The 24,295-nt window shown below is 34.6% G+C and overlaps 2 long non-coding RNA genes across 6 annotated transcripts in view; one reads left to right on the top strand and one right to left on the bottom strand.

Moving 5' to 3' along the window:
• Window positions 1-24,295, top strand: part of LOC141504371 (uncharacterized) — a 136,899-nt gene that overhangs the window by 63,066 nt on the left and 49,538 nt on the right. The window lies entirely within an intron of this gene.
• LOC141504369 (uncharacterized) overlaps window positions 4,935-24,295 on the bottom strand; it is a 70,445-nt gene continuing 51,084 nt past the window's right edge. For 4 of the 5 annotated variants that reach the window (XR_012473331.1, XR_012473327.1, XR_012473330.1 and 1 more), the window contains 4 exons: window positions 24,185-24,266; window positions 10,499-10,562; window positions 9,576-9,709; window positions 4,935-6,485 (listed from right to left, as the gene is read on the bottom strand). This is a non-coding gene — a long non-coding RNA (uncharacterized LOC141504369). The remainder of the gene's footprint in view (window positions 6,486-9,575; window positions 9,710-10,498; window positions 10,563-24,184; window positions 24,267-24,295) is intronic. The other variant, XR_012473329.1, reaches the window with a different exon arrangement.

The following is a 24,295-nucleotide window of genomic DNA, read 5'->3' on the forward strand; positions in this document are numbered from 1 at the left end:
GAAGGGGTTGTACTAGACAGTCTTTAGCTACCACATCACTGTGCCATTAGTCTCCAGCTACCATATCATTGTGCCACTAGATACTCTATCACTGGGCCACTAGACAGTCTTCTGTTACCACATCATTGTGCCACTAGACAGTCTTCAGCTACTACATCATTGTGCCACATCAGTGTCCCACTCCACCTGGCAGAGTGGGCTTACACAGCTTGCAGAATTTCGAATGATTGTCCTTTTTCTTTTGCTTGCCTGTCTTGACTATTGTATATTAATTGGGAGTAGAGATGGGGGAAGGGGGAGGAGTATAATGTGTTGAATTGTTTTAGGAGTCAGGAAGGAAGAGGAAGAGTTCTCTTACTGAAAATTACTCTTTCCCTACCTTTATTTATCTGCCCATTTTATAAATCCTCTCAGTTTCTGAACAATTGTTTCTGAACTGGGTGTGACTGGTGTGTTCTTGCCTGGTTTCCTGCCTTGCCATGAGCCTCCCTCTTGAAACAGATTGATTCATTTTAATTTCCAGGGAGGCCAGGATAGAGGGATGGGGGAGTTGGGAAATTGTATTATATGAGAAACTGTTAGACCTAGAAGGAATTCTTTCCTCCCAGACCTACCATTTCCTAACAGAAATGTCTTCAGTTCAAAGGGCAGAGGGCAGTGATTGATTTCCCAGGCATCGTACAACCTGCTTTTTGTCACCACCCCAAGATTAACATTCTTTCTTGTTACTAGGTCTTAGAAAACATATTCCTCATCATAGTGAAATCGTTATAACATTCTTTCAGTGGACTATTATTAAGGGTGACAAATTGTATACTATAGAGCATAAAGATCATTAGAAATAATCCAGTCCAATTCCTTAATTTAACAGTTGAGGGAAACTAAGATTGGGGGAAGCAAAATGAACTGCTTAAGAGAAAACATCAAAAGCGGTATTTGAACTTGGATACTCGATTCCAGAATCATTATTTTCATTATATCAGATTTCAAAATTACTGAAATTTAGAACTGGAATGAACGTTAGAGACGATCTAATCTAATCCCTTTATTTATAGGTAGAATAAAAAAATAAAAACCAAAAACAGAGAATCAGGGAGATAGGTTTCCTGACTTCTTGTGATCTTTTCCAAGAGAATCTTTCCATCAAAAGGAAATTCTGAAAATAAAATCTTCCATTATACTAAAAAACAACTGTTTTATACCTTACTTATTATCAGATCTCAGGACATCATTGAACAAACAGTACTGTAATCACATAGAGCTTCATTTGATTTATGTATCTATACACATAAATGTATGTAGATATAGGTATATACTGGCATCTATACATGTGTTATATACACAAATATAATTATACATATATTATATATAGATACATGTTATATACAGGTATAATTATATGTCTACACTCATATTAATGTGTATATAATGCATACACATACTTGTTTAACAGCATCTTCTACATTACATTTTGGAATGAGCAAGAGAAGAGACAAGATGAGTTGAGAAGGGAGAAGGAAATTGGAGGACTTTAGATTTATGGAACTGGATAAATGTTGAAGTTGACAAAGAAATACTTGAATTTGGAAGAACTTGAAAGAAGTGAAAGAAAGTGAAGGTCTTGAGGAAGAAGCATTTGAAGAGAACCTGGTGAGGATAGTCACTTGGGAAGACAAGTGAGAAAAAACTAATCAGCAATTAAAGAAAACTGGGAAAAGTTAAGTAATGCTGAGTAAAGAAAGGGAAATGGACATGTTATCAAATTGTTGAAGAAAATGGCAAGGAGTTTTATGTGACTATCAGGTTATTATAAGTGATAAAATGTAAGTAAAGTTCTTAAGGAGATGGTTAGGAAGTGAATTGTCATTATATACATACATACTTACATATATATGTATATATATATATATATATATATATATATATGCAATAGATAGGTAAGTCTGAGGACCTTATTCATCATGGAGGATATGAAAACAAAATTTCAGTGCCTGGCATGCATATATGATATTTGTATTTCAGTCAGCAAGAAATGACTTGTATATTTTCAAAGTTCAATCCAGCTTTGACTATAAGAGAATATGAAGGCACTTAAGAAACATTTATCTACATTCCAGGACAGGAAAATATTCTATTAAAAAAGGTCATCAATATAAAAGAAAACAAGTAGAATTTATTTTTTTTAAAAAAGCTTTAAGTAGTAAAGGAAAATTAGCACAGTGTTTGTTATATAGTAGGAGTTTAATAAATGTTTATTGAATAGAATTAAATTGCATCTGTAGGTTGGAGAACAGAAGAATGCAGAGAATGAAGGAAAGGAAAAAGAAACATGACTTGGAGATAAAATACAAATTTGAGGGGTTTTCTGAGTAAGACAGAGCTAGGTGTTTCTATAAGAAAATAGATGTTTGTCCTCCATGGAAAAATGTAGATACAGCAGTGTTACTGAGTGAGAGATCATTCAGAAGAGGTCAGAGGAATAAGGGAATAATAACTATTGGTAGCTCAGGGGAACAGAGGAAGTTATTTGTTAACTGATAAAAATGGCGAACTTTATTGTCTCTATAAGATAGAAATTCAGGACATAGTAGAGACCCTATATATTAAATAGTAAATATTAATATATTAAAATATATTGTTACAGGTAGTAATTAATTTAGAAAAACCAATATAGCAAATCTTGTTTGTACATAATTATTTATATGCTGTTTGCCTCCATTAGATCTTGAGTTCCTTGAAAACAGGTAGTGTTTTTTCCCTTTCTCTGTATCCTTGATTTTTATCATTGTGCTTGCTACATAGTAGGAACTTGATAAATGTCTATTGACTGATTGAAAAAGGAATCTAATACATTTGGTCAAAGAATACCAAGTATTGGACAAGAAACCACAGGATTTTCATGACTGCCTCTCATTGAAGACAAGGAATTCAATAGGAAAGGAAAACATTTAGGAAATAATAGCTATCTAAAAATATGGTGTCTGAGAATGAAATAAGGATCTTTGACCACAACATAAAATAGTTACAATAGACTCCTTGCCAGAGATAAAGTATATCTAGCAAAGGATGGAAAGAATGTGTTTGTTTGATATCTTACAAATCCAGTCCAAAGGAATTCAATTTTTAAAAAATTAAATTTTATTAGGGAGGAGCAAACTAATTTCTACTCAACTAATTAATATAGAGTAACTACAACTAAGAATGAATCATAACAGTTGGGACACCTAGAATTCATGAATCAAAATCCAGAGAAAGAATGAGTAGCAAATAAAATCTGTGACCTCAAAAACATTTATATGCAAATTCCCAAAGTTAATCACAAGCAAGATAAATTAGAAGTTCTAACACAAAGAGCAATATATGACTTCAAAGGTATCACTGAAAATTTGTCAAGTGATACCCATTTACTGCAATATGAATCTTGATGTGTATCTTATCCAAAATAGAGTGGGCAAAAGCAAATGGGTTGATATTTTACATTAAGAAAGTAAACTTTTCTGACTAAGTCCACAAATCAGAAGAGGAAACAATAGTGGTGAATATTTGGGTGAAGATTAATTTTTTAAAAATGTGGTTTTGGGCAGCTAGGTAGCTCAGTAGATAGAGCACAGGCCCTGGGGTGAGGAGGTTCTGAGTACTAGCTGTGTGACCTTGGACAACTCACTTAACACCATTGCCTCGTAAAAACCAAAAAACAAAAAAGAGAGAAGTATATTACAGACTGAACAGAAAAAGAAAATAGGCATAGCCAAAGAATCCAAGATTTTTTTAAGTCTGTCATAGACATATGATGCAATAGTGATATAGGAGTCTTCATATCTGCTAGAGATATTTCTCTTTGAAAAAAATTGGAACATTGAATTATTTGTTGCCTTGCCTTAATGGTTGTTATTATTGTTGTTACTCTGCTGCTATCCTTCAAAATATGAAAAACCTTAAGGGGAAATTCTGTTGTGGATCTGATTTTCATCCACTATAAGGAATGGGTTGATGCAATGGAAAAGACAAGAAATGTACAAGTGACAACTAACTGTTTGCAATGACAAAAAGAAAAATGCCCTCCCTCCAGTTTAATGTACACTTTAGATTTGGGAGGGAAAACACATTGGATAGTTCTTATGGATTATGTGTCTATAAAGAAAATCAGTCCAAGAGTGATGAGAAATTCAAACAAATGAATTTCTATAAAAGTTAAATGATTCCATTGAGAAGAAAAGAGGTTTGTCTGAAGTAAACAACATGGTTGCATGGAGAACTCATCAATGGACTGATCTATTGGGGGAAAGTTATGTACAGAAGATAAAAGTCATATAAGGTAAGAAAGGAGGAATACAAAAACTGTCATAATTCTATAAGAATCATTTTAGAAGGAGTGACTGCTGGGCACCATAGAACTACAGATCAAGCAGCAATTGAGTTAAATAGAGGAGGCTGAAAATGATTAAGACCATTTATTTCTTGTGGAGAAAGAAAAAATGTTCAGAAGCAATGATGAAAATATATGTTTATCATTTATTCAAAGAAAGATGATAGACTAGACTTTTAGAATGAGGTATTTTGAGAGATACATCCTGGACTACCTGGGTTTTAGTTTTTTTTTGGTAAAAAGTTCCAGAGGACAAAATGACAATTTTATTATGACCTTGTTGTATTTGTACTTATATATACTTTTTAAAATTTAAAAATAAAGAATACTGTTAGGAGAGTTATATCAAAGAACCTGGCTTCAAGTCTTGACTACTACTTATCAATTGTGTATGACACTGAGGAAATCATTTTACTTATGTTGGGCCTCTGTCTCAATTAACAAATTAGGTCATTGGTTTAGATGGTCTCTAAGATTCTCTCTGGGTCAAAATCATATAATACTTTCCAGTTGGAGTTTTGTAAGTCAAAATAAGAAGAAAAAACTCCAAACAACTACTCTGGTTGCTTCTCTTGTCTCTCCATTTCCCTTTTATAGATATAACACTTTTAAAAACTAACATCTAGAATTTCTTGAAAACATGATTAATAAGGAATACATAGCTAATCATACTTATGGAAAAACTCATCCAACTTTGGGAATGTCTCACTCTAAAAGGATATGAAGTGCTTTTTACAATTTCCAGAAGAACTTGTCTTACAACTAGTTCATAGCTGTCATTTGTCTCCTTCCTGATCACAAATTTCCTTATTGGATTATGTCCCACTCCACTAGGGTCTGACATGTTAGGAAAAATAAGCAGATGTCTCCCCAAGACCCACAGACAAACCTTGAAACTATTGTCTGAATACTGCTATTTGAGTAATGTGGTCCCAATCAGACCCCTCTTTTCTGCAGTGTTACTAACTCTGGGTGGTCTTGATGTTCTATTACATACAAGACAGACAATAGGTCAAACAGACTATTTGCATTATGCTCATGATACTTAATTTGTGGTGCTTTACATTGTCTTGACTGGTGGGCACATTCCCCAGGAGTCCTATAGTGGAAGCTTGGAGTCATGCTGTCTCCTTACTCCTTGCCATTCATTTTCCAAGCAGGGAATATGTGGAGATTTTGTTGGTGGCATTGAAATTCCAATTGTGTGGCAGGACCATCTGGTCATGAAGTTAGAATTACAGCAACTGAACTAAAGGAAAAAAAAAACTTTGTGATGGGGAGACAACTATAAGCATTTCATGGCTTCTTGCCTCCCCCTTGCTGTGTTTCTCTCCTCCTCCAGAAAGCAGAGACTTTAAATTGAGTAAATATCAGGAGAAAGAGTAGAGAACATCATAAAAAATACAAAACAAAAGCAAATAATTCCAGTTAGAAACCTTTCCTTTCAATAAAAGTGGAAAGGGCTGAGCTCAGCAATTTCTATGTTAGCCAACAAAGATGTCAGTGCTGAGAGTCTGTCAGAGGAATGTGAGCATTACCTAAAGAACAGCTGTTATGAATTTCTTACCCATCCCTTCCATTTTATATGTTTATAACCAGACAGAGTAAGGACTTCTGGCCTGGCAATGGCCTCATAACTTAGATTATAGTGTCTGTGGTTATCTTAAAGACTCCATGATAGGCTTTTTTGGAGTCTAGGATATTGGATATCCACTTAAACTTCCTAATCGGCCAACACTGAATTACAGTAAAATTATGATAAATCCTTCAACATGTATAAAAGGCCACTCAGCAGGCAACCTTGGTTCATATTAAGGTTAGATGAAAATAAAGAGGGTACAATCTCAAGGGAACTTAGATTTAAGGACTTTACACTGTGATCAATTCACATTTTTTAAGAATTTATTTAAGGCAATGCGGTTTTGAGTGACTTGCCCAAGGTCACACAGCTAGGCAATTATTAAGTGTCTGAGATCAGATCTGAACCCAGGTCCAGTGCTCTATCCACTGTGTCACCTAGCTGCCCTGGCCCAATTTACAATTCAATAAAATTCAGGGAGACTTCAAAGGAGTCCACTGGAAGTTCTTACTGGAGCTAGCAGCATTGCTAGATAGAGTCCTAAAGGAAAGAAAAGAAACATTTCAATAGACATAAACATAGAAATAGATATGGATATAGTAGAAGGGGCAAGGAACCCTAAAAAGTAAGGTCTTAGATCAAAAGGAGGGGAAAGTTTTATATCTACACTTATCTGGGACTTACCCTATCAGTAAAATTAAGGGGCTGAATAAAATGATCTCTAATCTATTCCTATAGTGCTGCTCATCTTCCTATCTCTGTATAGTTGAATCCTTCCCATTCAATGAAAACTTCAAAACTGAAGCTATATAACTGAAAATGTAGAGAAAAGGTTGTCTTACAACACCACAAAGTTGTCTATGTCAGCCAGTGATCTCTGGGAAAACTTTTGAAAGGTTCCCTTTTCTCTCTGAGACTGTGAACAATTAACCATGCCAGCTCAATAACATTATCAAGTCTAATGAAGACAAATTTTGAAGTCACCTAAAGAAAGGAAGGGGATATAGTTCATTCAAAATAATTTGAGTATCTTCTCTGTGGAAAACTTGTATTCAGTTTATTTGTGTATTATTTGTGTACAAAAGATATAGAAGAATCAATCTTTCTCCTCAAGGAATTTATGATATAATCAAGATGAGTTATATAGATAAAAAAGAGGGAAACAGCTTTATAAGACCAAATTTGTCTCTGTAGAAGAAATGGACATAAGTGGGAGGAATCACTGTCAGACTAGAAAGACATTTTAGTACATTTGGTCAAACTGTTATTTTTTCTATCTGTCTTTCTGCATTTCTCATTCTCTTTTGTTTTTATTGCAGTGAAGAGATAATTCTCATATTAGGGACTAGAAGGGGAATATACTTGAAAGTGAATTTGATACAAAATGTATAAATCCAAAGTTCAAAAAATGTAAAAATCGATCTGGGTGGAAAAGACAGCATTATATGCTACACAATACGGCTAACCTGGGGGATGAAAACAATAAAGGCTAAGGGAGTTAGAAATGAGACAGATTTAGAAATGGGCTAAAGTCATCAGAGAAGATGAATAGGGTATAGATAAGGAAAGAGTGGACCACTGCAGTATTCTGAGCATAGGAGCTGCATGATGAACACGCTTTGAAAGGACTATTCAGGTGGCTGCAGTGTGAGAGATGATTAGAGGAGGAAAGATAATTGGGAAGAATTACATTATCATTGTTTATATTTTTATGCTTTTTTGACTAGGTTTTTATTTCTGCTGGGGTTTTTTGGACATTTCATTGATTTTTCTATTCAAGTTAGCAAATTCTTCATGGAGCATTGTAGGTACTGAAGAACTAAAATGGAGACTTATCCCAAGGACAGTGGACTTTCTTCCTCACATTTTCTTGATATTATGAAAATATCAAAAGATAATATAGGCTGTCCAGTTTATGTCTTGCTTTTGTTATTTGATAAGTCCATTGTCTTTTGTGTTCATATATTTCTTAGATCACATCCCTCATTCCGTTTCCATATATAAGTGACTTACCTTGTAATCCTACGTACACAGCATTATTCTGAGAAGGGATTTGTAGGTTTTTACCAGACTGCCAGAAGGGTCCAAGTTTAAAAATCTCCCAAATAGTAGTTATCTCATTTGATCCTCATAGCCTTAGGAGGTAGGTACCATTATTATTCCTATTTTCTAGATAATAATAATGATAATGTTTGTCCTTCATTTTCCAAGAAGACCATGACATCAGGGAGGTGATACCATGACAAGCACTTGAATTGGATTTGAGTGAGGGGGATGCTGTGCTAAACCACCAACCTCATTTTCTTCTCCAGAGCCATCTGAATCCAGAGACCAGATATAAATCAGGACAACTGTAGTTGATCCTGGATGTGAGACTATCAGGGTTAAGTGACTTGCCCAAGTCACTAGTGAGTATCAAGTATCTGAGGTCGGATTCGAACTCCAGTTCTCCTGACTCTAAGAGCAGTGCTCTGTGCACTGCATCTCCTAGCTTCCCCCATTTTCTAGATGAGGATAGAGGTTGAAAATGGTTAAGTGATTTGTGCAGTCACACAGTAAGTATCTGAGGTAAGATTTTACCTCAGGTATTGACTCCATATCTATTCTGCAATTCACTGAACTCTTTATTTGCCAGTAAGTTAGAACAGAAGTCAGGACACAGACTGTTTGACATGTCTTAACTCATGACTTTATCCTTCTTTAATACAGCAAAAATCCATGATTTCAACATACCACATTCACAGATCACAATTCTACCAAACCTTAATAAATAGTTCCATGGTTTACTATGACCAACAAAAAAAACCTTAAAAATCATTTGGTAACCAATTTTTTGATGATAGACTTCCTCCAAATTTATGATGTCTTGTTCTTCAGATAACAATCTTAGACCTCCCACTTTTTCCATTTTGGAACTCTCTGTCAGAACTTGTGATCCAATAACATAACCTTGTGTAACTCAGGCCACTTCCATTTCACTTGAATAGGACTTTCATAGGACTCTACACCCTGAAAAGGTGTTCTGTGTTTGGGAACCAACTAAGGCACTAGGTCACATTTGTATATCATAACCAAAGTCTACTTAAAGTTACCAAACCATGGAAAGCAGTAATGAGATTTTTTTTTCCATTAGTCTGATGACTAGGTGGAGGAAGGTTCTGCCCTTCTAATAAAATTTCAGTTTATATTTTTGAGGTATAAGCTAAAAGAAACATGACAGAACCTTCTTCTATTTAATCTCTCCTGTCCAACCATATATTACAACCTGGGAACTATTCTCAAGTCTTTACTCAACCTCAACCCCACTGTCCAGTCAGTTACCAAGCCCTGTTGAGACTATATCCACAAAATGTTCCCTATATCTTAATCTCTATTCTTAGCACTACTAGTCTTATTCAGGACCTCATCACCTTGCCCTGGGTTGACTGAGAGATCCTCCTCATTGATCCATTTACCTCCAAGCTCTTCCTTTTCCAATCCTTTCTGATTTGTTTAGGTCTCCCCCTCCCCATACACACACACAGACACACACACAGACACACACACACACACACACACAGACACACACACACACACACACACACACACACACACACACACACACACACACACACACACACAGACACTCACTCTGAGATCATGACCTTGGCTTCCTCCAGTTTGTCAGACACAATACTTTTTCCTTCTCCCAGCCCTAAGCATTCTCACTGGCTGTCCTTCTTGCTTGAAATGATATTTGCAGAATATTTTGAAAGTAAAAAAACCTGTTGAAGAAATAAACATAGGGTAGAATGGGGTATATAATTCTATAACTAGTATCGAACATTTCTTCCCTTCCCTTCTTACACTTTTCTTAATGTTAGGACAATGATTTCTAATCTATGAAAACTTGAGTATCTCTGGCAGGAGAAACATAACTGATATCAGTCATTTGTACTTTAGTATTAATTAGTTAATTAAAAAGTCTTAACATTATGGAGTACCCCTTATTCAGTATCCTATGTGAGAACATGAACTCCCAAAAGATAAAAGAAAACAAAAGTAAAAAAGAAATACCTAAAAATTGGGGAATGTTGCAATAAATCTTCACCTAGGTTAAATTTTTCTTAAGAATAATCCTGTTGGGGGTGGCTAGGTGGCACAGTAGATAGAGCACTGGCCTTGGAGTCAGGAGTACCTGAGTTCAAATCTGACTTCAGACAATTATTACCTAGCTGTGTGGCCTTGGGCAATCCACTTGACCCCATTGCCTTGCAAAATCAAAAAAGAAAAAAAGAAAAAAAAAGAATAATCCTGTTGGGTCTCTGGCATTGGTCAGAATTAAAAAATGCCTTCCAGAATAGAAGATGCTTTCAAACCATCACTTAGAATTAATACAGATCTGATTTCCAATCACTCAAACCCCATGCTTTGGGACCATTGTCTTAATGTTCCTGTGTTATATGACTTAGCTTTGTGAATAGCAATGTGCAGTTACAGCGAGGGAACTCATTGGAAAAAATGCATTGAAAGTCAAAGGGAAGCTAAAATGTTTACATTCTAATATTACTCACCATGGCTCTTGTTGGAAGGCTGAGCCTGCCTATGAGATCTTGATCCAACATCTAGAAGTCATGCCTGAAGTCCCAACACAAACAATGAATGGTAACGTTTACAAGATTTCTACTTTCCTTCAGAATTCAGTCTGACCACAAAGGCATTGGTGTGGTTTCAGCAAAAGTCACAAATGGACCCATTAACATAATTTCTCTTTACTTCAAATAGAAAAGATAGGAAGAAATGTAGCAACATCATTTCCCTGGGGCTTCATGTGAGAAACCAAAAAGTGAACAGGAAAGTAGCCATAATGAAACAAATTAGCAGATGAAAGGCACATATGAATATAGTCTAGTTCTCACTCTGGGGCAAAGATCCCTATGGAGTTCAAATGAACTGATTTAAACATAAACTGAATATAACAATTCATTTCCTCCATCTTAACTCAAATAAAAGAGACAGTAGAGAGAACTGCCCACAAAATCAGGAAGATCTTGGTTCATTTATTGCTTCTGCTACATAGTGATTGTGTGATCTTGGACATGTAATTTAACTTTTTTATAGCCCTAGGCAACTCTTGAAGACTTGTAGAGGATGTTTCCTCACCTGGGGCTCTTGCAATAACCTTATTTCTGGTCACTCTTCTTATCTCAAGAATTTTTCCACTTCAGTCTGTCCCCAACTCAGTTATCAAAGTGATCTTCACATTTAGGTGGAACCATGTCATACACCTCTTCCTCCCAATATCTCTTCAATAAATATTATAATGCCCTTATTACAAACAAGAACAAATAAAAAAATCCTAGTTGGCCTTTAGAAACTTTTGTAACTTGTTCCCTCTTATTTTTCCAGTCTTCTTAGAATTTTCTCTTCTTCACATAATCCATGATTTGGTGTCTTTAGCCTTCTAATTGGTTCCTGAATAAGATACTCTATCTTGCAATTCCTTGGTATTTTCAGCACTTAAAAATGTTTGTTAATTGGCAATTGATAAATGCCTCTTCATTTGACTTATATTTGAGACTTCTCTGTCTCTATGAAATCACTGATCCAGGCCCTATTTCCAACCCAGGCAAAATATGTGTGTGTGTGTGTGTGTGTGTGTGTGTATGCATGTAAACATGATCACAAAAAAAGAAAAACGTTGTGTAAGTTATGAATAGGATAAAGACAATTGCATTACATTTTTGAAGGTTGAAACACAGGAAAGTTAAAAGCTACATTTTCTTCTAAAAACAGCAGAGAACCACAGGTATACTATCATTCCCAGGATAACTCTAATCATTTAAAAAAAAAGCTGAAACATGATGAGCAAGTATAATTGTTATAATAATTTCCTATTTTTTTGTAGCCTTTCATGTTGAAAAGCATTTTTTCCAAAATAACTCATTAGATAATCATTGGTACTCTAGTTCTCTTTATACAGAATGGAGAAACCAAAACTGAAATAACTCAACTCTCTTCACAGAACCAGTAAGTGTCAGAACAGGAATTAGGAATAATAACTGGCATTTATAAGGTTCTTTTAAGTACATAAAGTATGTGTTCCATGCATTATCTAATTTTTTTGCTCCACTGTCATAGTGGGTGGGGTGTATTAAAATACTCATTTTACAAATGAAGTAATGGGAGTAGAAAGAGGTATCCAGTGTCACATAGAAAATTCAATACACTTTGGATGTTAATCCAGATATCTTTACTCCAGCAATGAAAAATAAACAGGATTGGCAGAGATACAAAAGGAGACCTCCTAATACCCTTGTGAAGAGCAATGCATGCATTCATTAAGAAAGTTTATTGGACTGTGTGTAAACACATACTCCAAGTTGTTTCAAAGTCACAAAACCATTAAAAATGAGGAATAAGCAACTCTGGCACTTAAAATAATTTGGGGAGATCTTTCCAAAATCAACTAAACTCTTAAATAAACACCATTTTATTAAAGAACTAGAAAATTAGGGGTATTGAACACACTCATGGGCTCTCCATTATGGATAAAATGCCAAGTGTATGAGTGAATATATAACTGTGTGCATGAACAAATAGTTGTAAACACTTCATTTTCTTTTCTCATCAACCTTTAAATGATCCTGTTTTTTAAACCAACACTATGTTTTGGAACAAAGCCCAACTTTGGCATGTTAATCTATTTTTCTAGCCTTGTCTTTTATGTTTAGGTAAACCTTAAAGCCCTAACTTAATGTAAATTATTAGTAGTATAAGTATTTTATCTTATCTTGCAGACCTGCTATTTTATATTAACTATGGGATTATTTCATCATCTCATTCTTGGTATCCATCCATGAATTAGATGGCAAGTTCCTTGAAGTAAGAAGGAAGGAAACCCATATTTATTAAGTGCCCATTATGTAAACAGACACTGTTTTGAACACTTTAAGAATATTTCAGTTGATCTTTGCAACAACTCTGGGTCAGAGATACTACTATAATAATCTCCATTTTATTTAGAAGAAACTGAGGTAGTCAAAGGATAAGTCATTTTCTCAGTGTCTTACCATCTATCTAGTATATGTGTCTGAACTGAGGTTGGATTTGAAGTTAGGTCTTCCAGATTCCAGAAGAGCAATCTATTCAACCATACCAACAAACTGCTTTCTTCAGGATAATATGAGGATAGATACCATTTTTTAATTTCATCATTGATTACATCATGGGTATAGGGCAGTGTTTTCAAAATAAAGGGTTAACAAATGTTTGGTGAAGTTAATTGAAAAAACACTTAATTAGAAAGCATTTATGAAGATCTTGGTTCATTTATTGTTTCTGCTACATAGTGATTGTGTGATCTTGGACATATCATTTAACTTTATGAAGTATTTATTATGTCAGATACTATGCCATGATTTGGATCTGAATAAATATTTGAATGAAAAAAAAAACCTTCTGACTTCAAGGAACTTAGAGAAGATAACATATATGTGTGTGTATGTTATTTACTGCTTCAATGTGCCTCACCACCCTCAGACCAAATGGACATCTCTTTATTCTCTAAGCTTATTTTAACCAATTCTTAAAATGGTATATTGAGCTAAGAAGCCCCACCACATATATTATTTCAGGGTTCTAAGTTTAACCTTGCTGAAAAGAACTATATTCCTTCTACATACCACTTTATGTCTTGAACTCCCAACAATGCATTTCTATTTATAAGACCAGTCATTCACAATAATTATAACTTTCATATCTTATACATTTATTCAACAATTAGAAAAAATGAAATAATATTATCACCTGTACTTATATATAAAAGCAAAGGGATAAATAATAAGTACATTAGAATTGCACATTTTTCTCAGTCATACTTTCCCAATGAACTTAGTAACTATGGAAGATAGTCAGCTCATAATTATAGAAACGAATGCTGTGTAGAAGAATGAGGAAAATCCATGTGTTCAGGGAAATTTACTACTCAAAAATTATAAACTTCTGCTCAAAAATTTTGGATACTTTGCTTCTACTAACTTCCCCACCCTTCTCACCCCACCTTAATATACACTTTAGTTCTTTACTGTCTACCTAAGTAACTATATTTTAAATTATTATTTTTAAATATCAATAACAACAAAAAAGCAAGCAGTGCCTCTCTCTTCCTCCCATAAATGAAAACATATCTATTATTCAACATGAAAATAATTCCAGATTGTTAAAACCCACAAGCTTTTTTCTTATAAGCTGCTTTATTACTTCCATTCATCTTATTAAATACTATCTATAACTCAGTTTTCCTTGAAAAAAAAGGTTTGTCTTTAACATTGCAGAATGATGATCAACTGAAGAGCAATTTTCCAACTCTTGTTCCCAGAATAAAAATCAAATAACCAAACACAGAGAAGTCTGCTTTTTATTTTCCTGAGATTATTATCCCTTGGCTTTGGGGTAATTTATCATCTGGCATGCAGCATTTCTAAGAAGACATGTACAAGTGACAGAACTAGAATCCAATATGAAATCTTTTACCTTTTCCATGAAGGCTTCCTGGATTGCTCCATTTCATTTCTGTTTCATTTAGTTCTCCACAGTAGTGTTTTGCTTCCTTTTTTATCATTCCATGTTTTCTTTAAGGCTTAGCTTACATGCTACATGAGGCAGCTAGGTGGCTTAGTGGATAGAGCCTAACACTTAAGAGTCAGGAATCCTCAGTTCAAATCCTGACTCAGATACTGGCTGTGGGACCCTGTGTAAACCATTTAACCTCTCAGACTCAGTGTCTTCATATATAAAGAATAGGAATAATAATAACACCAAAAATCTATCCTAGGACTTCCCAACTCCAAATTCAACTTTGTATTTGTTGTAGCAAGATGCTTCTTTCAAGAGAAGATTCAAATCTTAAGATTTGAAAATTACTTCCCTATTGACCTACTGAGAGGTCTGGAAGTAACTGAATGGTTTTAAAGGTTGTTTTATACAGTTGACATTTTTATGTAATGCAGATATAGAGAGACAGCATAATCTAGTGGATGGAGAGAGTTAATCTTGGAACTAGGAAGACCTGGGTTCAGGTTCTGCCTCTGACATATACTGGCTCTGGGATGCTGCTGGACAAATCACTCAATCTCTTCATATTCTAGGCAACTTTCTAGGATCATAAAATGTAAACCTGCATTAATAGATACAATTTCTGTAGCTGGGATTTCCTTACACTAATGAAATCACACATTTAGTCCCTGCCTCTACAGAAATATAACTTTTATCCTTTACCCAGTGAAAAAACAATGAAATAAGCACTTATTATTTCCTAAGTAATATACCAATGCCAATACTATTATAGGAGAGATTTTGAAGGCATTTTTGTGGTATGAGAGGCTAGAAAATTTCAGGGATCCTTGAAATGGTTTCAGGGAATACAAAAGAATAAGAAGTGTTAACTCTTAATGTATGTTCTTCCTATTCCACTCATGGACCAAAAGACTTCTCTCCTTTTGTTCACTTTCTCCCCTTTTTAATCCATCTGGAACAACAGTGCTAGATTAATCTTTCTGAAACCCTTCCTTGATTAGATCATTTCCATATTCATGAATCTCCAATAGCTCCCTATTTCTTACAAGATCAAGTCAAAATTCTTTAGTTTTTCTGCTTTGTTCATATGCCTTACACAGACAGTGCTTTGTACATAGTGGGTACTTTTCAATAAATCCTTATAAATTAAATTTAGAGATTACCTATAATTTGGTACTGACCTACTCTTCCAAATTCATCACTCACTACTACCCTTTCTAGATCCTCCATAGCAGTCAAATAAGGGGACCTTCCATAACTTTCATGACATTTCCTCCTTCTGCTTCATGTCATCTGCAAGTCTGGCATGTCAACTTCACTTCCCTCTGCTTAGCCAAACCCTACATTTTCTTTTAAAGTCTCGATGAAATTGTACTTCCATGAGGCTTCTATGTTCTATCCAAACCACAATGATCTTTCCATTCTCTGAGTCTTTGGAACAAATGTTCTTTGTATAACCCAATTGGTACTCGGTGTTGTTTTTGTGTAGTTATGTCTGACTCTTAATGACCCTATGTACTATGGTACTCCATGTCTTTCTCATCTACTCTTTCTCGAGGTAAACTGCCAAGCATTCAAGCTCTATTACAGAGAGCACTACTCTGATGAGCTGGCAGCATTGATTGAAAGCCAAATCTGCACTTGATATAAAGACTATTTTATGGAGAACTCACACAGGGAATCAGAAGTGATATAGGGACACCCTGAAGGTCTCATTGAAGAACTTTAGAATTGATTATACAGCATGACACTGGCACAGGACTGCCCAGCATGCAGCACAAAGGAAACAAGAGAGAAGTAAGTTTAGAAGGCCAACCCTAGGTGTTCACATGGACTATTTGTGCCCAATTCGTGATAATACATTCTGAAATCATATTAGTCTAATCAGTTATATTGTAATTTGTCTCTAACATAGTGATGCCATTTTGGTCTTCTTTGATAATGAAGGACAAGAACCAACCAACCAATACAATTATCCAAGAGAGTTTCAATAGATTCAGAATGGAAAATGCTATCTACATTCTGAGAAAGAAAAATGAAGTCTCAAAACAGATCAAAGCATATCATTTTATGGTATTTTTTGTTTTTATTTTTCCCTTTGGTCTTATTCCTTCTGTCATAGAATGACTGATATAGAAATATGTTTAATGTGATTTTACACACACACATATGCATTATCATATTGTTTTCTGTCTTAAGGGGGGGCAGAGAAGGAAGGAAGAAAAATTTGGAACTCAAAATCTTATACAAATGAATGCCAAAAACTATCTAAATTTGTAATTAGAAAAAAATGAAATGCTGTTTACAAAAAATTGAAATAAAGTAAAAAAATACTACTTATTAAATATTGAATGTGTTATTGTGTTCTCCATCTAGATTGCAAACTCCTTAAAGAAAGAATCTATATTTTATAGGTTTGTTTGAAATCATCATCATCATCTTCACTACCACCACCATCATCACTGACAATCAAGAACAAAAACAAACAATAAGCATTAAGATCCTAGCATAGGATTGGGCACTAGAAAGAAAAAGAAGTATGACAGCCCTTGCCTTAAAGGAGTTTACACTGTAGTTGGACATATGGTATACATAGCTAATTAAGAATAAAAAGCAATATAAGTATCTGATGGAATAGTAGATGATTAAGAATTATCATGCCCACTTTATGAAAAAAATGGAATCTAAAAGAAGTCAAGCTAAATGACCATGGACACATTATACTACTTCCTCATGAGAATTAGGTATCACCATAGTCATGAATGAAAATTAATATTTTTTCCTTTCTATAAAGGACCTGGGGGGGGGGAGAGTTGGGGGGAGAAGCTAAGATCTAATTACACTGGTTTCAGTACAAGGTTTGTGAATTGGTTTTATTGGACACATCTCTTTCTGCTTGAAAAAGGAGTTAATGATAGAAGAAAGTGCCCTGAGAAACAAAGCTTTGCTCAAATTACAGCATAGCTATTTAATACTTGTGTTGCTAGAACCAAAAAATTTTTTAAACATTCCTGGGTAAGTTAGCTTTAAAGGGCCGGCTCCCAAGAGCTACAGCTCTCTTTGCCTATTCAAATCAGCATTCTAATAATTCAGCCGTTGTAGTAGGTAGTTTTTAAGAATAGTTCAGATGAACAGATAAGCCTTGACAGTCTGGTTCACTTGGTCATCATAGGTATAATCCAAATTATCATTAAGTATGGTATATTAAGGATTCTTTTTCATTTTGGACCAGAATTGTCTCAGAGATTCTTTGAAATTCTGAAATTCTATCATCAGTAAATATACATTTATTAATTGCTTGCTATACATTTAACACTTTGGGAAGTTGATAAGAAACTTTCTTTTTGTCTTCCATCAAAAATACAAGGCCAATACAATGAAATACATTCAATATTTAAGAATCAAAAATTATGGACATGATCCTGCATTAGAGACTATAAATTTAAAGACAAAGAAAAGCACAAACAAAAAGCAGTGCTTGGCCTTTGGAAGCTTATAATCTGTTCTAAGTGTATGGGTTTATGGTATATGTGAACAAACCAAACATGTCTAATATTATATTTATATGTGTAGATAGATAACTATATCTATCCATTTCCACCTCTTCATCTTCTATCTATCTATCTATCAGCTATCATCTATCAGTCTATCTATCTATATTTTGTAGAGACAAAAGAGATCACCAGCAATAAGAGAATTAAAAAGATGGCACATGAATTGAACCTTAAAAGAATTTAAGATTGTAAAAAAAGCAGATATGAGGAGGGAGCACATTCTAGAGACAGAATATATAAAAAATCATCAAGACAATTCTAACTCCCTAGGTCACTGCTATTTTTAAGGTAACTAATATAAATTATACCTGAATTGCTTCAAGCTATTTGGTTTCTGATTTGAGGTTCTCATGGGACTTTTAAATCAGACTCTCCCTATTTTTATATTTGTTTGGTGTTCTATCAACAATTTTTCCCTTCAAGTGAGATTGAAAGCTTTGGTTTCTGAGCTGTCCCATTTTTCTTACCAGTTTCCTCACTAAGGGTGCAAGTTTTCCCTTAGATAAGCTTATAATGTGAGAACGTCAATTTTGGGAGGCTATTTGGCATTAATAGATGAGCAATGATGAAATTTTATTCAGGAAGAATGACTGAGAAATAACCTGTCTGAGACTTTACCTTATTTACGAAAAAGAAATCAAGGGATAATAACAATGACATCTGGAAAACAACTTGGACATCACTCACTCAACTCCCTCATTTTTTAGATGAGCAAATAAAAGCTGAGACAAGGAGGGGTCGATTTGTCCAAGATCTCTCTAGTAGAAAGTGGAATCAGTTTCCACTTCCATATCCAGTGTTCTGGAATGGTGAAGCTACCTGGTAAAGGAAAATATAAAATTAATTGTATCAGTGCCCTCTTGCTCCTCAAATTCTCTTTAGGTGATTTGGAGATTTATCAGAGGAGAAATCTAAGACCCAGAAAGCTTGTGCAGGATCATGAAATCATTATGTGTCCAAAGCATGATTTCAACCCAAAATGACTCTGATACAAAAGTCAGTTCTCCAGACAACTAAATGCTTATTGAATAGAATTAACTTGTACCGGGCAAGCTATTTACTTTCTTTGGGTTCAAGAGTCCAAATTTGTAAAATGGAAGTGAGAGGTATACTAGATTTGAATTAAAATTATATGATGTGAGAATTTTTTTGAGCTGGAGAGCCTTTGAAGATTGTCTAGTCCTTATAGATGAGACAAATGATGCCCAGAGAGACTGAAGCACATTTCTAAGGTAACCAAGAAGGAATATGCCAATACCTGTTTTTGACCAGGAGTAGGATGGTACCATGGAAAGTATACTGTATTTAGAATTAATCAACCTGGCTTTAAATAGTTTCTCTGTCACTTATGTATCTTTTAGGAAATCATTAATCTCTCTGAGCCCCAGATTCTTTATTTCAAATATCCCTTGAACAAAATAGATCCCTGAACATTCTATAACACCAAATTACTTCTCTAAGAATCAGAATAAAGTAAAATACTTAGCTGAGTTTTCAGAAATTCAGTGATATCTAGAACAGAATGATGTCAAAATGTTCACTTTTGCACATGCTTGCAATTATTCTAGAATTATAGGGAAGTTGAAGTGGAGATAATCTACATTTTTAAGTAATCTCCATTTTATTTTCTTTTGTCATCTACTATGGTCACATAGTTTTTATGCAACAAACTTGTTTTCCTTACATTCCCTTTCTCATATGAAGTAGAAACATTAGTTTTCATCCTTTGAGCACCTGTCTGTAGATAGCAGTTAGGAGATGACCAAGGGACCTGTGTAGTGGCAGCTTAGAGTCTAAGACCTGTGACTGAAATCCAGAAAATGAATATGCCACATCCTGCTCTGATACATTTATTACTCCAGGTTTGATGCTCTAGGTCTTAGGAGGGAATAAATGGAGCTAATTATTAATTATTAGAAATCTAGAAATTATTAATTTGTGGAAAGTCAATTCTTGATGATCAATTGATCATCTTGATACTGATGACTTTAAATCAAATAGAATTGATTTTTTAGTGAAAAGTAGTCCTTTATTTTGTGGAACTTTATAGTATTAGAGGAAGGAGAGATAAGATAGGCAGGAAAGATCTTATTGTAGAAAAGCAATGTACCTAAAGAGTTCAAATGTTCCTAGAGTTATTTTCATGCATGTTTGTAGATATTCTTGTGTGTTCAGTGTTTCCTGTGAGTCACAAATACAAGATCATGCTGCCAAGGTGACTGTGGGATAAGGCATGGAAAAATAATAAAAGTGTTTGCAGGAATCAGTCCTTATAATGTCAATGATGTCCACTCCTTTTGAGTCATTTCTTTTTCCTTAAGTCATTTTAGTGTCAGATGTCAGAAGAACCTAGAAATACTACAGGCACTGGCATATAAGTTCAACTGCATTAAAAAAGAAGATGAAATCGTCACAGAATAGGTTGATATATTATTACACATTGTAATTTTCAGTGATGTCTAACTCTTTGTGATCTTGATTTTTTTTTTGTAAAGATACTAGATTGCTTTGCCATATCCTTCTTTAACTCATTTAGCAAGTGAGGAAACTGAGGAAAACAAGGTTAACTTGGCCAGATTCATATAGTTAGTAAATATTTAAGGTCAGATTTGAAGTCAGGAAGATGAGCCCTCCTGACTCCAAGTCTAGCACCCTATTCACTTAGTTGCCATTATTAGATATTAGTGGCAAACTAAGTGGCAAAGCAGATAAGAATAGGACTTAGAATCAGTAAGATGAGTTTGGGTTCTACTGAAGACACTTGCTAGTTAGGTGACCTTAGACAAGTCACTTAATCTCTGTTAATCTTTCCTCATATTTTGAATGAGTTTAATAATAACATCTATTTGATAAGGTTTGTTGTGAGATAATATTTGTAAAGCACTTAGCAAACTTTAAAATGTTATAAATGCTAGGCAAGTGATGTCTACATGATTATTTTAGGATCATGTGAGGAAAATTAAATAAATAAAACAATGAATGAATAAATTAATAAAAGTGATAAGAAGTAAACTATGGTATAGGTGTTTATTAAGCAGTATTAGAAGAGTAATATGCAACTTGGAAAACAAGGCATAGGTTTGAGATTGTCCTCTTAGCACAGGTACTTGAGAATAAACTATAATACTACATAACTATAATTCATCTATTCCTTTTAAAAATATTTTGAAAGTATTTTTAATTCAAAAAAATTGTTCAGTATTTATGATTTTCCTGTAAGGAAACAGGATAAATAGCCCTCTGCTGTATTTGGTAACATTCTGATGTTAGCACCAAGGAACTAAAGGGTATCTAGCTTATGGTTTTCAGTTCTCTGGGGGATGGATACTATCCTTGTTCTAGCTCGTAATCTGAAAACTCATCCTTCCGAGTTTTTCATTTTTCTCCCTCAGACACTTAAAAATCACTCTACTTCTAGTCACTCAAATTCATAATCTCAGAGTCATCCATAATTCTTATGTTGTCCCCATCATTCAATCAATTGCCAGTTTTCCCCTTATATCATCTTTTTCCTTCATACTCTTCTCTGTTTGTATAGCCATTAATCTAGTTGAGTCTCATTCCTTCTCACCTGGATAAATGTAACATCTGATTCCTTACTTATTTCCTTGATCCAAGTTTCTCCCTTCTCCAATCCATCCTCTTATTAGTAACCAAGTCAATATTCCTAAATTATAAACATGACCATGTTTTCCTCTACTCAGTAGGCTCCCCTGATTTATCTTCCCTTCTAGCATCAAATATAATCTCAAAAAATCATTTATTAAGCCCTTAAACTGTGTTAAAGGCAAGACATACATACAGAAGCAAAAAGAAAGATAATCCTTGACCTCAAGGATCTGACATCTTAATGATAGAAGGCATTTAGAAGGGAACTGAAGCATTGGGTGAGGGGACAAGTTTTAGAAGTAGAGCAAAGGTACCACCACCTCCCTTCACCACCAGAGGTAAGGTGATGAAATCTAGAGATTCAGAAGCACAATTAGGAGAAAAATGAACCATGGCAAGGGTGGGTTCATCCACCAACTGAGGACCTGCCCCAGTAGAACCTCAACATTTGAAAAAATGTGCTGGCATGGTGGAAGGATATTTTAGGGTCAGAAGACCTCGGGGAGGAGGGGCACTTTAAGCCCTCCACAGCCTAGGGCCAATCTACCTTTCTAGCCTTATATGGTATATTCCCTTTCACAAGCTCTGAAGTCTAGTCAAATGTGCCTCAAATAGGATATTCCGTTTCGTTATTCCCTAAGTTTGTACTGGCTATTCCTCATGGCCAAAATGTTCTGCCATCTTGTCCTGGCTCTTAGATTCCCTTCGAGGTTTAATTCAATGACATTAGTTAATACATAACAAACCTTTCTTGACTCACTTTTTGCTGTTTCTCCATCTCTCTCTCTCTCTCTCTCTGTTTCTGTTGTTTCTATGTCTCCTTTTAGTCTGTCTTTTTTTGTCTAAGCCTCCCAAAAAATGATTTCACATTGAATTATTTGTGTATGTGCTGTGCTAAGACATCCTCTCTGAAACTTCCCTATGTTAACAAGTAAAATGTAAAAAATTATATTTACTTTTCTGCTTGTAAATCCTTAGGTCATTCCAAAACAACTGGCACATAAGAGGAACTTAATATATTCTTGGTGAATTAAAGTGACAGCTCTTGAGACCATGATATGAATTGGCTCTCATGACTGTTTTTTCCATTTATTTAGATTGGCTTCAGACTTGAGCCATTCAGATATAAAAGGTGATACTCTATTTCCATGCAGAAAAATGCAGGTATGTTGAAAAAGTGTCCTGTTTGAACTTTTCTCAAGAATTTTTTATTTTAGAAGACATACTTGAGGCATTGTATTTTTCTTTGCTTTTTTGCCACAGAACTTTTTAAACACAGTTGTCATGATTGTTAAAAAATTTTTTGTCTGACACTTGAAAATTAAATCCATCTTTTGTTTTTCTCCCCTGAGGGTCTTCTAGGCCTGTATTTTTTATTATAGAGATTATTGCAAAGAGGCTACTGACAAGCATAACAATATTGACCCGGAGAGAAAAGAGGACTGAGTTTGTCTTGTGATAATCAACTGTGCTATAATCTAAAACCACCACTGACTACACAGGAATTACTAATAGTTGAGTCTACAACTCTGAGCAGGTCCATCCAAGTTATTGAAATACATAATAAAAATTATATTTGTTTAGCGAAACCCAACTTTCCCATGGCCAGCTCCCAGGACTTTGAATGGATCTGATTTTCACCCAGCAGGTGGTCAGAATGTATGGAATGATCATTATTTTGGATTGTGCGTCATCAGCCCTTGTGTTCTATAAATGGGACATGTTGGAAACAGGAGTTTTAGTTCCCCTAGTGATCAGGATCCTAATTCTGTGCTTCCATCAGATTCAAACTTTGATTTCACGTCATTTTCTTTTACAGATGTGAAATGGACTTTGAGATGGTTACTGGAAACCTCCAAATAGAATATATTTGTAAAAGACAATTCATTTTAAAATCTCAAATGTATTTTGATAAATAATATGACACTCATGATTAACAAGCTTTCTTCGGTCTCTAGAGTTATAGTTTATTTGTCTTAAAGTCTACTCTGGATCATAACTTCTTGTGGTCAAAATAGGGGATGAGTTTAGATGAGAGAGGCTCAGTTTTTGTCCTTATGGAAAATGAATGCCAGTAATTTCAAACTTTCCTAGGCTCCCTACTGTTTTTGGTCTGGTATGCAGGCCCCCAATTTTAGGAGCACTTTGATTACTGATGTGAAACTAGTATTTGAAATTATTAGAGAATGCCTATTTTTCCTCTACCAAAAATATACTAAGCACCAAATCCATTGAAGAGCAGTGATCCTCAGACGGAAATATTTTTAACAAAGTACAATAGGACACTTGGCAAATTGCACCCCAAAAATAAAAAAGCCATTTTGCTCATGAGAGCAGAAATGTAAAAAGGACTAGCAATGGATTATAGAAAAAACATCTAGGTCCTTAAAAAAGTATACAAAATAATCAAAATTGCATCTATAAATAGTGAATATAATTTTGAAAAGCATTCCTACAATTTCAAGGCACACAGACATTCCTTAAAGTAGAATGGTAAAGAGAAATTGTACATTTGCTCACCAAGGTTAGGAGACTTTCTTTCTTCTCAAGAAAACTGCCCCCTCCTAAAGGAGACCTTCAGTATTTTTTGCTGCTCTGTTCTCTATAAGGAAAAGGAAAGAAACCAGCAAG

The sequence above is a fragment of the Macrotis lagotis genome, chromosome 1, assembly GCF_037893015.1.
Source record: "Macrotis lagotis isolate mMagLag1 chromosome 1, bilby.v1.9.chrom.fasta, whole genome shotgun sequence".
NCBI classification, from domain to species: Eukaryota; Metazoa; Chordata; class Mammalia; order Peramelemorphia; family Peramelidae; genus Macrotis; species Macrotis lagotis.